The 14,999-nt window shown below is 44.5% G+C and overlaps 1 long non-coding RNA gene across 2 annotated transcripts; it reads right to left on the minus strand.

Annotated features, from left to right (window-relative positions):
• Positions 1 to 1,152: 1,152 nt before the first annotated feature.
• LOC121046341 lies at positions 1,153 to 5,833 on the minus strand. 2 transcript variants are annotated; one of them, XR_005798108.2, is made up of 3 exons: positions 5,432 to 5,833; positions 3,130 to 5,316; positions 1,153 to 1,303 (listed from the first exon to the last, which is right to left on the minus strand). It is a non-coding gene; the product is annotated as an uncharacterized LOC121046341 (long non-coding RNA). The 2 variants fall into 2 exon arrangements; XR_006077928.1 differs by lacking the exon at positions 1,153 to 1,303 and having other exon boundaries at positions 3,013 to 3,227; positions 4,303 to 5,316.
• Positions 5,834 to 14,999: the final 9,166 nt, after the last annotated feature.

Below are 14,999 nucleotides of genomic sequence, written 5' to 3' on the forward strand. Positions count from 1 at the left end.
CTCTAGTGACGAGGACACCAGAATTCCATGAGAGCTGTAGCACCGACTGCATGGCAAAAGATGCCGCTGCAGTCTTGCAGCGTAACTTTGAACGTGAGTAGCGCACTAAATTCCTGCCCAGCCTGTCAGGCATGCACATCCGTTCTGTAGAAAAAGTTGCAGTGCCAAACAAATCACCATTAACTCTTTATTGTTACTGTTAGACAGACGAGCAGTGCTTGATGCTTTTAAAATAAAGTATAATTTTTGAACAATGCTGCATAGACAGCATGAGGTTTTCAAAATAAAGTATACTTACTGAACAATGCAGGATACTTTGCTTAAAAAAAATGTCTGATAAACATAATAAAAAGCTCAGCGCAATGAAGGCCCACTTAAGGCAGTTCACATCTCTCTCTCCTGTGGTGCAGAATGTTCCTGAAAAGCAACGAAAAAATGTTACGTTAAAGATATGTGAGCAGTGGTTTACCATTCTTTGAAACAAAACTAATAAAACAGTGAAGTTTAAAGTGAAGTGACTCAAATATGCAAGAATTGGAACTGATGTAAATAAATCACAAGTATTTTATGCCTTGTTTTTAAAGCACATTCATGCTGGATGTGTGTACTGTATTGCCAACTTTTGTTTGTTAGATTTACATCAAATATCAGTGTTCTTAAAATTCGTTGTCTATGCATTCTTTTTAATCCATAATAAGGTACTATTACATAATGAAATTTTTCCTCTTAGAGAAACACTCCAAACAAAATTTTTTTTATTTAAAATTATTCAATACTGTTTACACCTGCAGTATTTGCTCTCAAATTAAACCAAAAAAGGTGTCACTGGCTTTAATATTTAAAGCATTCAAATACTCTCATATAGAAATTATGCTTTGAAGAAATTGCACACCATACTTACTGTTCTAGAAAAGTTTGATTTTTGTGCTAACATCAGCTTAATAAGACCAGCTTACCATTTGAGATGACTGATGTCAGGCAGGTGCGTGGCGAAGTTAATCCGTGACCATGGTTTCTACCTTGAAGTCTTCACATTTATGGCAGCTCTGCACTGCATCTGATAAAAGAAAGCAACAGAAGTATGACACCAACAATTCCATAAATCTGGTTCCATGTGAAGCGATCTGCACTACTGTTCCAGAGATTACTTACTTATGATGCACTCAGCAAGGTGAAGGTTCCTGAATGTCAACTTTCTCTTACGTCCTTCCCACAAAAATTTTCGCCCCAACTGGTCAGTCAGCAACCGCTTCGTGATCTGTCTCGTACAGGAAGCATAACCAGATCCGCAGACTTTGCTGAGCTGTCGAACATAAAAAAACATCCACATAGCAACCGCTTAGTGCAATCATAACTATTGATTGGATGTTTCTGTTTATTTTTAGTCAACCTTGGCAGGTGTTTATTGGCATCCATTTCTTCATTAAATGTGCTGCAAAAATATTCCAAAAGCCGGGAATCATAATGATAAAAAAAACTGCACCGACTTTACTCAACAAGATTAACAATTTATCAAACGTTTCGTCTCCCATCTGGGAAACATCGTCTGTGAAACCTTGAAGCAGGAATGAGCGAAAGAAATTTCATCAGTCCTATTTAAGCAAGTCCGCATACACATTGAGGAGGGGGCCGCAGCTGGAGTTACAAGCTGATGAGTCATTTCGGATGAACCATGATTCTACGAACCTGCTTGGACCCCACCTTTGTTCACGCGCCAGAGTGGACGCATTCTCAAAGTCGAAACTGTGTCCCGTATTCCAACAATGGTCTATGAGTTCCGTCTTCGCTCTTGTCACATGCGTGGCCTTTGCCATGTCCCTTTTGTGACTTTCATTTAGCTTTAAACAGCATTGAATCATCAATCCAATTCACACATGAAGTTGAACAGAACGGTGCAAAGCCTTTTCTGTATGTTAATGTGTTCCGAAATAGTACCGGTCGCTTATATACAACAGTGTACCGCAAAGCTGTGATACAGGCAACCTCTTAAGCTTTAACTCGCATCATTCTGTCGAACATAAAAGGGCTGTCGTAAAAAACCTACTACACCAGTCCGAATGCATTTCTTCTAATCCTCAATTGCGCGCTTCTGAGAAAAAAGTCAAATTTGGGGGATTTACATGCTAAACCAACGACAGGCATCTGGCACGCCCCAGCGGAGGACTGAGGATTAATTTAGACTACCTAGGGATCTTTTGACGTGCAACCGAAAGCTCGGTTACACGGCGCCTGCTCCGCAATAAGCCTCTGCCACATGGGGATCCGTAGGCCAGCGCTCTCGCCTCGGAGCCACCGAGGCGGCTTGCGCGCTTCTGAGGATGCTGTTATTGTTGACCTGCTGATGAAGCGGAATTATCCAAAACGTTTTATTGATAACACGCACAAACAGATGGGACAAAGAAGTCAGGATAATGGACAACTTAGGACAGGGCAAGCAACAATACCCTATTTGAGAGGTGCTTTTGAGTCCATTCGCAGGGCCCTCGCCCCTTTGAATATCCGCACAGCTTTCAAACCCCACCATAAACTATGTGACTTCATTTCTAAACCTAAAGATTACACCCCCCCAGAGTCCCAGTGCGGTGTTGTGTATAAAGTGAACTGTCTAGACTGTGACACATCCTACATTGGGGAGACAGGCTGGAAGCGCTGCACTCGCCTAAACAAACACAGCGAAGACGGAACTCGTAGACCATTGTTGGAATACGGGTCACTGTTTCAACTTTGAGAATGCGTCCACTCTGGCGTGTGAACAAAGGTGGGGTCCACGAAGGTTGGTGGAATCATGGTTCATCTGAAGTGACTCATCAGCTTGCAACTCTAACCGCGGCCCCCTCCCACGATGTTTATGCGGACTTGCTTAAATAAGATTGTTGAAGTTTTTTCACTCATTCCTAGTTGAAGGTTTCACTGATGATGTTCCCCGCATGGGAGACGAAACGCTTGATTAAATTGTTAATCTTGTTGAGTAAAGTCGGCGCAGTTTTTTTATCATTAAATTTGATACTAATATTTATACCTGCTCTTATTGAGGCACTTCCGACATTTAAACTGAGGAATTTTGACGTCTTTATCTCAATATGGCGATTGGATTAAAGATTATACCACTGGGCACGGGCTTGGGCTTACCCGAAAGCCCAGGCCTGGGATGGGCTCAGACTTTTGACTGTGGGCCCGGGCCGGGCTCGGGCCAGCACGTTGATTGGCCTGGTTCGGGCTCGGGCCAGCTGTAATTGACCATGATGCTGACAGAGGCCATCGTAGAAATCGGCGTCTCGGTTATTTCAGCAACATCAACTCCAGAACCACTAGACAAGTACCCATGAACGTAGGCCCACCTTAAGACAGTGGACGGCAGCGTCGTTAATCATGAGGTGAGCTTCAGGTTAATCCCAGTGGCGTGATGTTTTTGCTTGTGGTGATAAATAGCGGCAAACCAAAAATAACCGGACATTGAAGCGCTCTGTCAGGAATTAAAAATGGGGGACTCAAAAACATTAACGCTAAACAATCTCAACCTAATTGATCATGAGAAACACTTATCTCTCTCGAATAATAGCTGGGAAGCGCTAACATAGCGGCAATGACGTAGTGGGGAAGCTTACAGGCCTAGTAAACAATTATACACATACTGGGGAATGCCTGGCACATATTCAGGTATGAATACATGCTCAGATCTACAAACTATTTTAGGAGAAGACACAAACTGCAAATTAGTAGTCTTTCTTAGAAAACACATTGACGCATCTTAATCACAGTGCTAAAACCCATAAAAAACTTGATTACAATTATTTTAATTAAAAAAAGTTCTGAATATGTACATGACACCAGCAATCATAACTTTGATTTGGTTCATCGCAAGCTATATTTCTCTGGCAGCAAACGAAGACAAACCTTTTAACTGTGCAGTGAACCAGAATTAATACAATACGACGAAGTTTCCGTACACCACTTTAAAATAACCACAAACAACGCTTTTCAGATCAGTATGTTTTGCTATAAAAGGCTTATTATAAAGCCATAGTCCTTACAGTATATTATAAAGCTTTTAGTCTTGCTGCATCCAGTTGTGGCTTTGCTTAGCCTTTGTGCGGTCTGAAGGTCTGCCGGTTACAATTCGCCAAGGAGGCCATCTGTGGCGGAGATAATTACCAAACCTTACCGGATGAACATTGATTCCCTTTTCTATTTGAGAACTTTCGTGTGGGAAGTCTTGTTGAGCCACATGCCATTGCCAATGCACACATAGAAGACATAAAGTTCAGTTCCTCTTTGAAGCAGCACTATGTACAGGAAATTTACCAGCGCATTATTCGTGACTCTAGTGAAATCGACGCCGCGTAGCGGCAGCGCCGAGAAGCTCAGGAGAGGAGGTTCTCCCGACTCTGTCGTCCGCTATCGCTGCTTGGTTCTCGTAGGCAGCATAGAAACAAACATTGTTTCCAGTAATTATTTTAATGATTCCACCGGGTCCTTCCTACGCACTGAGTAGACAAACGTTTCTAGGGTCGAAAAATAGCTTTGCATTCAAATGTAACACCGATTTTACGCTGCAGTGCAGGAATTTGTGATGGTCCGCATGCTGAACAACGAAAACGACCTTCTTTCGTCCGAATTTTGCCTGAGCAGCGCGCCATCTATAGTTCGCTGGAGTCGCGAATAACCTGGACTGGGATTGAAAACAGGGGTCCTATTTGTCAACGGCATGCCTCAAAATTAATTTTGTAGATGAAAAAAAAAATTGTAGCAATATTTACGCGGCAAAACGCAATTTGAGTTTGGCACAAAACCGAACCGGTGTAACTAGCAGGTATCCTTCTTACCTCATTACTGTCAGAGTTAACGATTTGAATGATTCGACGTGATCCCTCACCCTCCTCCTCTTCTTCATCTCTCTCTCCCCCAACGAACTGACAAACGAACACGCACGCACGCACGCACGCACACACACACACACATACCTCTTCTCCAAATAGACACACACTGCGCCACGCCTTGACAGATATAATTCATTCCAACCTTAAGCCTATCAGCACAGAAAAAATGTTAAAACACATAACCTTTACCTAGTTTCTGGGCATATGAAAACAAACACACGGCACCCCTATCGATGAAATTCCTTGTACTTGTGGCGGCATAACTAAAGAAAATCTCAAATTTAAAATACGTCTTATGAATTGCTTCGCAAGCGCGAAAATGAAATTACAATTACCTGTCTCATACCAGCTTCCTCCAGCCCTCCCGGGCAGTCACTCATCTCGTCGGAGGTACTAGCACCCGCTTACTGTCACTGGGTTTCCGCGTCACTCTGCGATCCTGAAACAACCGGCGCCGAGAGTTACTCCCACATATTGTGCTTAAAGCTGCAATTTTTAACTTAAAGGAGATGGTCACTAGACTGGGCACAACGCGTGTGGAGACTAGGACTTACCAAACAACTTTAGGATCCGCGCCTTGGAAGAAGTCCGATTCCGTTTCGTCACAAGGCTTGACGGGCAGAAATTTGAGATGATATGTGGCTCATGGTCGTCCTCAAGACGTACGCTTGCATAATCGTTCGTAAAATTCCGGCCGCTCAACTGGTCTCGACTCTGCAACGTGCTTCAGGCGGTTAGACTTCCCGCGAACGTTGCTTCGGCAGCTTCGGCAGTTCTTCCTTCTTCCACGCTTCCTTGTCCTCCGGCCGGACCGTTCGGTTTATCACGTCGAGCCACTTCCTGGCGCAGGGGATGTATCACGTGACTATAATACTTCGTATTTTAACTCTTGTTTTTGTTTGCTGAAGTAAACGAATACTTAAAAAATTTACTTATTGACCTTAATTTAGCAAAAAATTTGCATAAATTGCACTTTAAAAACTTATTTTGGTTTTATATGTCATGCGGGCTATGCATGCGGGTGACCCCACTGTTCACTCTATTGACTCCAGTTCACTCTATATTGTCACGTGGTGTAACCCGCAAGCCCGCAAGTGTGACTGATGCACTTAAGAAAATAATAAACGTTTCTAAAAATGATGGTATTACTTAATTGTCAAATGTAAATACTGAATATATATTAAACTTATAACGGAGTAATTTTTATTTGTCATTTTAATTTGAAAATTGCATTTGCTGCGGGACGACGTCGGTGCGAATTTTCAAATTTGGATTTGAGACACGTAGGGTGTCGCGCTGTGCGACCATGAACCCAAACAAAAAAATATACTTGGAGCCACTAAGTATACCCAGCTTGCCAAGGACAACAGTCCTGAGACGAAGTTGTGTCCTGAAAAATGCTACAACAGGCCAGGGACCAGAACCGACGTCGCCGACAGCAGTTTCTGCAAGCTCGGTTGTCTCGGAACACGGTGAGACAAAAACTCCCCGTGAACTAAGTAGTACCAATGAAACCACAAGCGGTCACAGTACTGGGCCAGTTAGTGAAGACACAAGTGATAAAATTGTGAAAGTTACGGGAGATTTGAAGACCAATTTCCTGTCCAAGTTTCCGAAAAGGCTACTGCCAAAGACAAATGTAACGAGTCTGACGTACCCTGTTTCGGCTGGCCTTCATTTTAATTGGACGCAAAATGAAGGGCTTTTGAATCTCGAAAACTTCATTGCTGGAGTGTACACTCTTCCCGGCATCAAGGAAAACTACAACATTGGGAAGCCAGAAGCCAAACTAAAGGCCCAAACTGCCAACAAGCGCGTAAAATGCCTTTCAAAAAGGAACTTCCTTGCTCAACTACAAAGCGGAAAGCGCTGCCTGACACTTACTGCGCGTGAAACAAGGTGCACTCATAATTTCGGGAAGGTCATCCTTATTTCGTGTGTGTGTGAGTGTGTGCGCATTTTATGTGCTTTTTTTTTTAATGACTTCCATGGTGTTAATAATTATTGGATGATATTCGACACTACCGGCTTTTCTTTTCTGTTAATAAAAAGCATGCCCACGATAGAATTTGCACGTGATCTGCCGCCCCTGAACGAGCGTGTAGCCTCTGCTAGGGCTCAAACAGGCAAAATGGAAGCCTGAAGTATCGCATTCACATGGCAAAATGGAAGCCTGAAGTATCGCATTTTTGCGCCAACTCCGCCAAAGTTTTAAAGTCCCGACGTCGGAAGTCGGAGAGCTTTGGACCAATCGTGAAAGATGATAATAAGATTTTTGAGTCAGTGTTATTCTGTTTTTGACCCGGTTTTACTCTGATTGGCTCGGTTCTGGAGCGAAATTTATACAAAAACGAGAACGTTCCACTCCGAAACCAGGTAAAACTGAATAAAACGGAGCAAAGTCTAATGTGAATACATAATCCAGTTGGTGCAATCGTTTACGCTATTACTGTTACTGAAACATCCTGGAAAACAGAAGGACAGAGTACACCGCTAAAACTGCAGAGTTCCGATGATACCTGAATTTCGTGGCTTGCCTATATATAATTATTCATGAATCTTGTGCATACTATATGCACACACAATGTTCCCGTTCCCCATAGTCTTTTCTTTATGTTTTACTGGCAGCCGCATGTTTTATAATACGAAGGAGGACAGTACATAATCAGGAAATTCTAAAACACGTGACAAAAAAGAGTTCATATTCACTTTATTAACTGAATGTTTTATTTAATTAGTGTCTACATGGCCCAACCCAAGTTATATAGCTAAAAAAAATGTTTATTTGACAGAGAGGAACCCATCGGGCACGCACGTATCTGCACAAGGGGGGGGGGGGGGGGGAACCATGGGACCCCCCCCCCCTCCTCCCAAACCTTTCATTTGGTGGGGCCTCCTTTCCCCCCTCCCCCTCATACAGTATTTTGTCATGGGCGAATCAAAATCCTGGCTGCGTGCCTGCCATCGGGTATATTTGCGGCAAAAATTATTTTCCTGTGCTCAAAACATAAAACTTTAGTATATAACAACTCTAATTTCTCCACTAAGCATACTGTTTAACCTGATAGATGCCCACTTAATAGATTTTATGTTCTGTATTCCCAGTCGACCATTAAAAGTTATCGATCCGAAATGCATTCCATTTCACCAATGAAGCTTTCAGTTTAACCAGTACAACTTGTTATTGATCCTATTGAAGGACCAATAGGCACTTGTATTCCGGACCAGAAAACATTTGTGTTGTTCCCATAGAAGTTTCTACTTGTCCCATAGAAGTTCCTGCTTGTCCCACAGAAGTTCCTAATGGTACAAGAGAAGTCTGTATTGGTACGATATAACTTGTTATCGGCCCAGTAGAAATGCCCATTGGTACGATGAAATCCTATTGATCGCATAAAAATCTCTATCGGTCCCATAGAAAATTTTTGCAAGGGTGTGCTAATTTGGCGATTGAGCATTGTCACTGCCATACTGCACCGAGTTCACTTCTCTGCAGTGCATGGGTCTTTGCTATCTCCCGTACAATGGCTCTGCCACATAGCGCCACTGGCTGGAATGAGCGGTAATGAGCAAACTGAGTGTCGTGCACATTGACACAATTGGCATCATGGCGCTTGCCCCCTAAAGTTGACTTTCCCTCAACCGATTCGTTGGCCTTCCCCCGTGCTGCGGCTTCTCTGCAGCATTTCCAGTTGCACCAATGTGCAAAACATAGGATTTTCTCATCGGCGCCAATTGCACATTCATGCTCATAGGTTTTGGGTGTGCATTTCAATTGGAACAGGCCTGCCATTTCCAGCAGGGGACAAAGGCCTGTTTGAACCTTCAACGTGCGTGGGTCAAATGATTGTTTAGGTAAGTTTTCTCGATTTCATATTCATAATGCGTGCCCGAAAAGTATCATCTACATGTGCTGGATGATCTTCCGAGCACCGTAGCTTACGTTGCCACCATAATTCGGATGATATTTAACTTTTTTCGACGCTTGAGCGGTCTCCGCGATTTCGTGTCGCGTCGCAGTTCTGAGGGATGCTGGCTGCTTTTGGGAAACGATCGCTATCGCTTGTGGAGGCTGTTTGTTCAAGCCTTGCGTAAATGCAAGCCGCTATCTCGAGAATCCCGTGAATGTTCTGCGATACCGGAGCACTGCAGAGACGTTGATCAGATTGTTTCAAAAGTTCGCGTTGCTATCGGCGAGCCCTTCGGACACGCTGTAAATGCCAGGCGCGCTAAACTGAGCTCTGCTGTCAAACGCTTGGATACGGATCTTAGAACGAACGCCTTGAATGTGTTCGGGACGGCGACACGCGTGAAGAATTGGATGGTTTTTACTTTGACGTGTCGTCTCGTCCTTTCTCACGCTTGCGACAGCGTATCTTGGTCAGCGCGCGCTGGCTTTTTGCGCTGCGTCTAGCGGGATGGCGCGGTTGGGGTGCTGGCGTTTAGCGGGTTTCAGCGGGTTCTTAGAACACGCTCCAAGCTGGGCGTCGTCGTAGCGCTCGCGTACGGCGTGTGCCCCGCGCCAGCCTGCTCTGCTTGTCGTCAGTGTTCAGGCGCGCGAGCCTAGAGTTGCTTAAAAGTGTTGACAGGACCCTGTTAGGCAAAGCTCGTCACTTCCGTTGTTTCCTCCCTTACGGGCCCTGCATATATGTCTAGCCTTGCGAGCCACACAGGGTACTACTACTGTAGCTAATGAAGATTATTATTGTTTGCCTTAATGGCGTTTTAGTTTACCCCGGTCGTATTCGTGACTTCTAGAACCCGGGGGTGCACACATACTTTACATGGCTGAGGAAAGAGGTTATATGTAAGCAGTGATAGAGTGCAGGCGAGCTGGTAATTAATCGACATCTTGTAAACCCTGAGATGTTCGTTCGTTTTTTTAGTGTTCCCCATATCAGGGTTTGCAAGATATAGGTTATACGATTTGATTAAAATGCTCAAGAAAGTTGCAGTGTAAAAATCGCACACCTGGCAGGTGCTCTCGCTTGTATAGTGGACAGCTCGCAATGAAAACTCACACGTCTGTCCTTTTTCGCACTCCGAAAACGGAAGCTTTGCCATGGTCAGCACATTAACATTCTGTGGTGCTTAGCTGGTGGGGGCAGTAATGTAGGAAGGGGAAGGGGGGCGGCAAGCAAACAATTTTCAAGATGCAATTGCTCCCCCCCCCCCCCACGCACACACACACAGATGTTCAAAACTTCCGCTGCTGCCGCACCCAAAACAGCCATGACATCTATCGTCTACTTACAAACGTGCACATCATCCTATTAAAAAAAAAAAAAATCTACAGTAACAAATGGCTGGGGACCAGCGGCATACCAACTTGTTTTTGAGTGAGGGGGCAAACGACCCCCCCCCCCCCCCCCCCCGAGCCGGGGGTTCGGTGCCCTTGGTATCCCTTCGGCGCCGCCGGCCAGTGTTTGCCCTGCCCAGTGGCGACTGTTTAAGGGGGGGGGGGGGGGGGGGGCTGCAAAACACATTCCTTGCCCCCCCCGGTTGGTACGCCCATGCCAGGGACTTTTCAAGCATTCCCTCATCTATTAGTGTTGAAAATCTTCAGAAGACGTGTATAGTCTTGTGCTGAGGTCATGGGGGCAGTGGCATAGGAAAGGGGGGTTCTTTTTTTTTTTTTAATAATATTGTTTACTGGAAATGACTGATTTTCCTGCAGCCCCCCCCCCCCCCTTTTCCTATGCCACTGCCCCCATCACCTAAGCACAAGACAATACACTTGAGAAATTGCACGCTGCTCTAGTTTCTTTTTTTTTTTTTTTCGTCAATAAAAATATTTAACCCTACCAAAAAAATTATCGCCAAAACTTTTTTTTATTTTCTTTCCTTTTTTTTTGGGGGGGGGGGGGCTGGGGTGACGTGTTTGGGATTCTCTAAGTTTTGGAGGGGGTACAAGATACCCACCCCTTTCCCCTAACCCCTCCCTCCCCCTGCGACAAACTCATACACATGGATTGCCTGTGTCCGATCCCCGTGGCGTGAGTACCGTTTAATCTGAAGTGCACCACCCAATGCTAATTAATTTTGTTTTAATAAAAGCAAAAACATTTGCTTAAAATTATTATAATTCTGAAACCAGAACCACCAATATTTTTATAAACTCGTCGAGGCTCAAAGCCAGTGTCATTCACAACACAAAGTTGAGAACTTCTAAACCACTCTGTTCATAGCGCGACAAAATCGCACCACACGCGAAGTGCAGATAAATAAAATCCAACACACTCAACGGCTTCGTGCCAACGCCTTCGTACCCTGATCTCCTAGTACCCCCGTACAGCGTCCGCGCCTCCGCACGCAATCCGCACTCCCACTAGAGTCTACTCACACACTTTGAGTGCGGATAAGAATCCAACACAATCCGCACTCGGAGTGCGGATAAGAATCCAAAATTATTCACACTCGGAGTGCGGATTAGAATCCACCACTATCCACACTCGGTGTGCGAATAGGGACAGCCACAAGCCAACTCCCACACCTGCCAGGCGCTCTCGCTTGTACAGTGGAGACACATTCAAATCAAGGAGATCCAGCTTTGAATGTGAAGGCTTCCTACTTCAACTTTTAAATACTTGAGGTTCTGTTAAAATTGAAGGGAGTCTCTTAAAGCATTTTTGGAACCATGTCCAAAACCCAGTGCTGGGTACAATTTTAGACTAAAAGGCTGGTCCACACTGTTGCTACCCGCTACGACTGAGTCTGACAAAACCAGTCTTCAAGCCTCTTGTGACAGCTTATGATCATGCTGCGCAGCAGCAATGTTATTCGTAAGCAACTTAAAACCCTGTTTTGTTCAACTTGGTCATAGTCGGTTGCAACAGTGTGAACCAGCTTTAACACCTTAGGTGAATGTAGTCAACAGTAGCTTCGGGATAAACTTGCACATTGTACTACCCCAAAGTATTTTGACAACATCTCCGGTGTGGATTCTTGATTTCTATCTCAGCACTACAGAACACGTCAAAAGGCTTGTTGATTGCTGTGCATGTGCCTATCAAGCGAGCTGTGCTATTTCTAGGTGGTGTTTAATTTGTTTTGAAGTTCCCTGGATCTTTTAAGGGACCGGTAGGTATCTAAGCTCCATATGTACACTGTTCTTAATACAATTACTTCATGCAGAAGTTAATCTTTCTTATTTGGTTGAGTTTAATGGTGGTGTCTTCATGGTCTTTGCACTGTCGACGACAAGAGAAGCGTCATGTTGCACTTGTTCTTTTGTTGATCCGTGAAGCAAGTTCTGGTTTCTTTTTTGTTCCAGAATGTCAGTCTGAGTCTTATTCATGATGTTGCAGGAAGTCTGTATGATGACGAAAAAACTGCAGGTGACTAGAAGCTGCCGATGAGCTGCTAGTCCGGATGGCAGCTATCAACACGGCAAGGGCCTGCAGGTGCATCAGCCCTCCCCCCGTTCCTCTACTGCCATTGGAGACGGGATGCTTTGTAAAAGGTGAAACAGGGCCCTTGCACTGCTTCCACAGCGCCCTGCTGGATTTATTTCACATTTTGATTTTCAAAACAAACAACATTACAAACTGTAAAATACCGAACAAACGCCCACTCTAAATTGGAGATAATCATAGAGAGCTGGGGGTTGAGCACTTGGTAGGTATGATAGTTGGTAAGTGTTCATGGTCCCTTGCTTGGTCTGTGCACGGAATTACGAATAGCTGCATTTGCGGAGCTAGTTAATTATGCAAACACAAAAAAACAAAGCGCGACCTTTTTTTTTTTTATTTTTACAAAGAAGCATTTTGAAAAGTATTCGATTAGCATTGGCTGTTACTAAAGCCTTCAATTTACTCTTCCGAGTTAAAACAAAAGAGCAACCCATCTTTTCTTGTACACCACTTTCTGTGGCAATAAAAAGAAAGCTAGGGGGGGGGGCAGGCAAGTGCAAATGGCTCTGTGTTAGCGCACCACGTAGTTCTGAACTTCTTTTGGTCTCGGTTTGAGTTTGGGTTTTGGCATGTCAACCACGCAGATGCTAGAGTGCATCTTTTTTGTACGAGGATTGCAGTTGAGGGAGTTGAATTGGGATTGCAGGCACATTCACATCTCTTTACTTTCGGGTTACCCTGCACTGCCCGAAGGCATTATTGCAGGGGGGGTGAGGGGAGGGGAGGTATGTAGTCAGTCGTGAAGGTAGAAATACGCCCGTGCATATGTACAAAAAAAAAAGAAGAAATGCAGGCACACAGGTAAACACATTCAAAAACAAAAGCGAGCCCAGAATAAGTTAAAAGCCACATTGGTTGCTCACATTCTATAGTCGGTGACAGGTCAATAAGGTAGTGGAAGCTGCTCCCACCTTTTTCCACTATAGCAGACTGAACCCTGGAGAGGAGGCGCCCTCCTTTCCAGCGTTTGCTCTGCTAAAGGGGAAAGAGGTGGGAGGAGCTTTCACTTCATTCTTGACCTGTCACCGACTATAGGTACCTGCCAACGTTCCATGTTCTTCGACGTAAGCCAACACTTTGACCAGTAGGATGAATTGGGCTGTTGTATATTGGGTGTATCAAGGAGGGGCCAGGCTCTTTAAATCGACTGCAAAATTCGGTTTCTTAACCTATCGCACTACGACTTTGTGCAGCGTTGCTCAGGGATGGTGCATTTTTTTTGTAAAATTTGCAAAGAGCGAACTTACCTGAGGAAAAAGTAAAGAAAGAAAAAGGCTTAGCTCCTATGAAAATGCGAAGAAGCCAAAGGTCTTCAAACAATATGGCGCCGTTTCACTAGAGAGACAAAAGATGGCGCAAGGGGTCACGACGCCAACTGCGCCAACGTACGAGCATACGGCGCCGAAAGCTGGCGTCTTTAGCAGACAATCTTTTCGACTCAAAAGTGGCACGAGCTTTTCTGATATCAGTTGCCAATGCATTATTTTATTATCCTTACTGATAAAACATATTGAATGGACACATAATCGATTAGAAAAGTGGTTTGTTGGGATATTTTGGCTGTTTTTTTCCGAGTACCGATGTCATCTGCTTTGCAGTTCCTTGTTGTTACCGCGCCTGTTTTTGTTTCTGCGACTGTCGCCGCCTGCGGAATGCACTCTACTTTTGAGTTAAAAAGATTGTCTGCTAAAGACGCCAGCTTTCGGTGCCGTATGCTCGTTCGTTGGCGCAGTTGGCATTGTGGCCGCTTGCGCCATCTCTTGTCTCCGGTGCGAAATGGTGCCGTATTGTTCGAAAACCTTTGCCTTCGCCGCATTTCCATAGGAGCTAAGCCTTTTTCTTTCTTTACTTTTTCCTCAGGTAAGTTTGCTCTTTGCAAATTTTACAAAAAAGTGCACCATCTGTGGGCAGCGCTGCAGAAGTCATAGCGCGATAGGGTAAGAAACCGAATTTTCCAGTCAGTTTAAAGAGCCTGGCCACTCCTTGATACACCCAGTAGTTACCAGATATGTGTACAGGTCACTCATGCAGTTGTTAATGACCATTGGTACCCAACTCAACCTCGTGCAGGGTGTCTATGAACTGGAAAAATGGTAATGTTGAGGATGTTGGCGATTGCAAAAGCCTGAAGATTTCCACCCTAATCACCATCGATCAGGGATATTCAGCCTTTCTTTGTCTGAATGTCAGCAAAAGACACGTGTGGTGTGACACATAAACCTTCCTACTCAGGAACTCAGCCAGCTTGCCAATGTAAATCTCTGCTTGGAAACTATAGAGTCTTGGGAGAATCCAGAGATACAATTTAATCTCGAAATGTATGAAAAACACAAACTTCTGTACTCTAAATGAAGTGCTGCTGCTTATGGCAGTGCTGCTTATGGCAGTGCTGCTTATGGCAGATTTGTGGAATGGTTTCATAGTGCGACAGGTTGTCTCTAGAGCTACCCATTTGCTCCTGAATGGACTTTCCATGGGATTTTTTTACAGGCTGTGAACATCATGGCTATTGAGGTAGTTTCTGCTGCGGGGAAGAGAATATCCCTCAGCTTGGCAGTCCACAGAAGCTTTAGCAGCCAGGATTTTGGATGTTGCGAGAGCAATGACGTTTGCCTTTAGTTCATATTTTTTGCCAGAAATTGTACAACCAACCGCCAGGGTTGTCTCATCCGACAGCAGGGCATGCCGGCTACTGTTGCGTCATTTAATG

The sequence above is a fragment of the Ixodes scapularis genome, unplaced genomic scaffold, assembly GCF_016920785.2.
Source record: "Ixodes scapularis isolate PalLabHiFi unplaced genomic scaffold, ASM1692078v2 PGA_scaffold2__306_contigs__length_199485367, whole genome shotgun sequence".
NCBI classification, from domain to species: Eukaryota; Metazoa; Arthropoda; class Arachnida; order Ixodida; family Ixodidae; genus Ixodes; species Ixodes scapularis.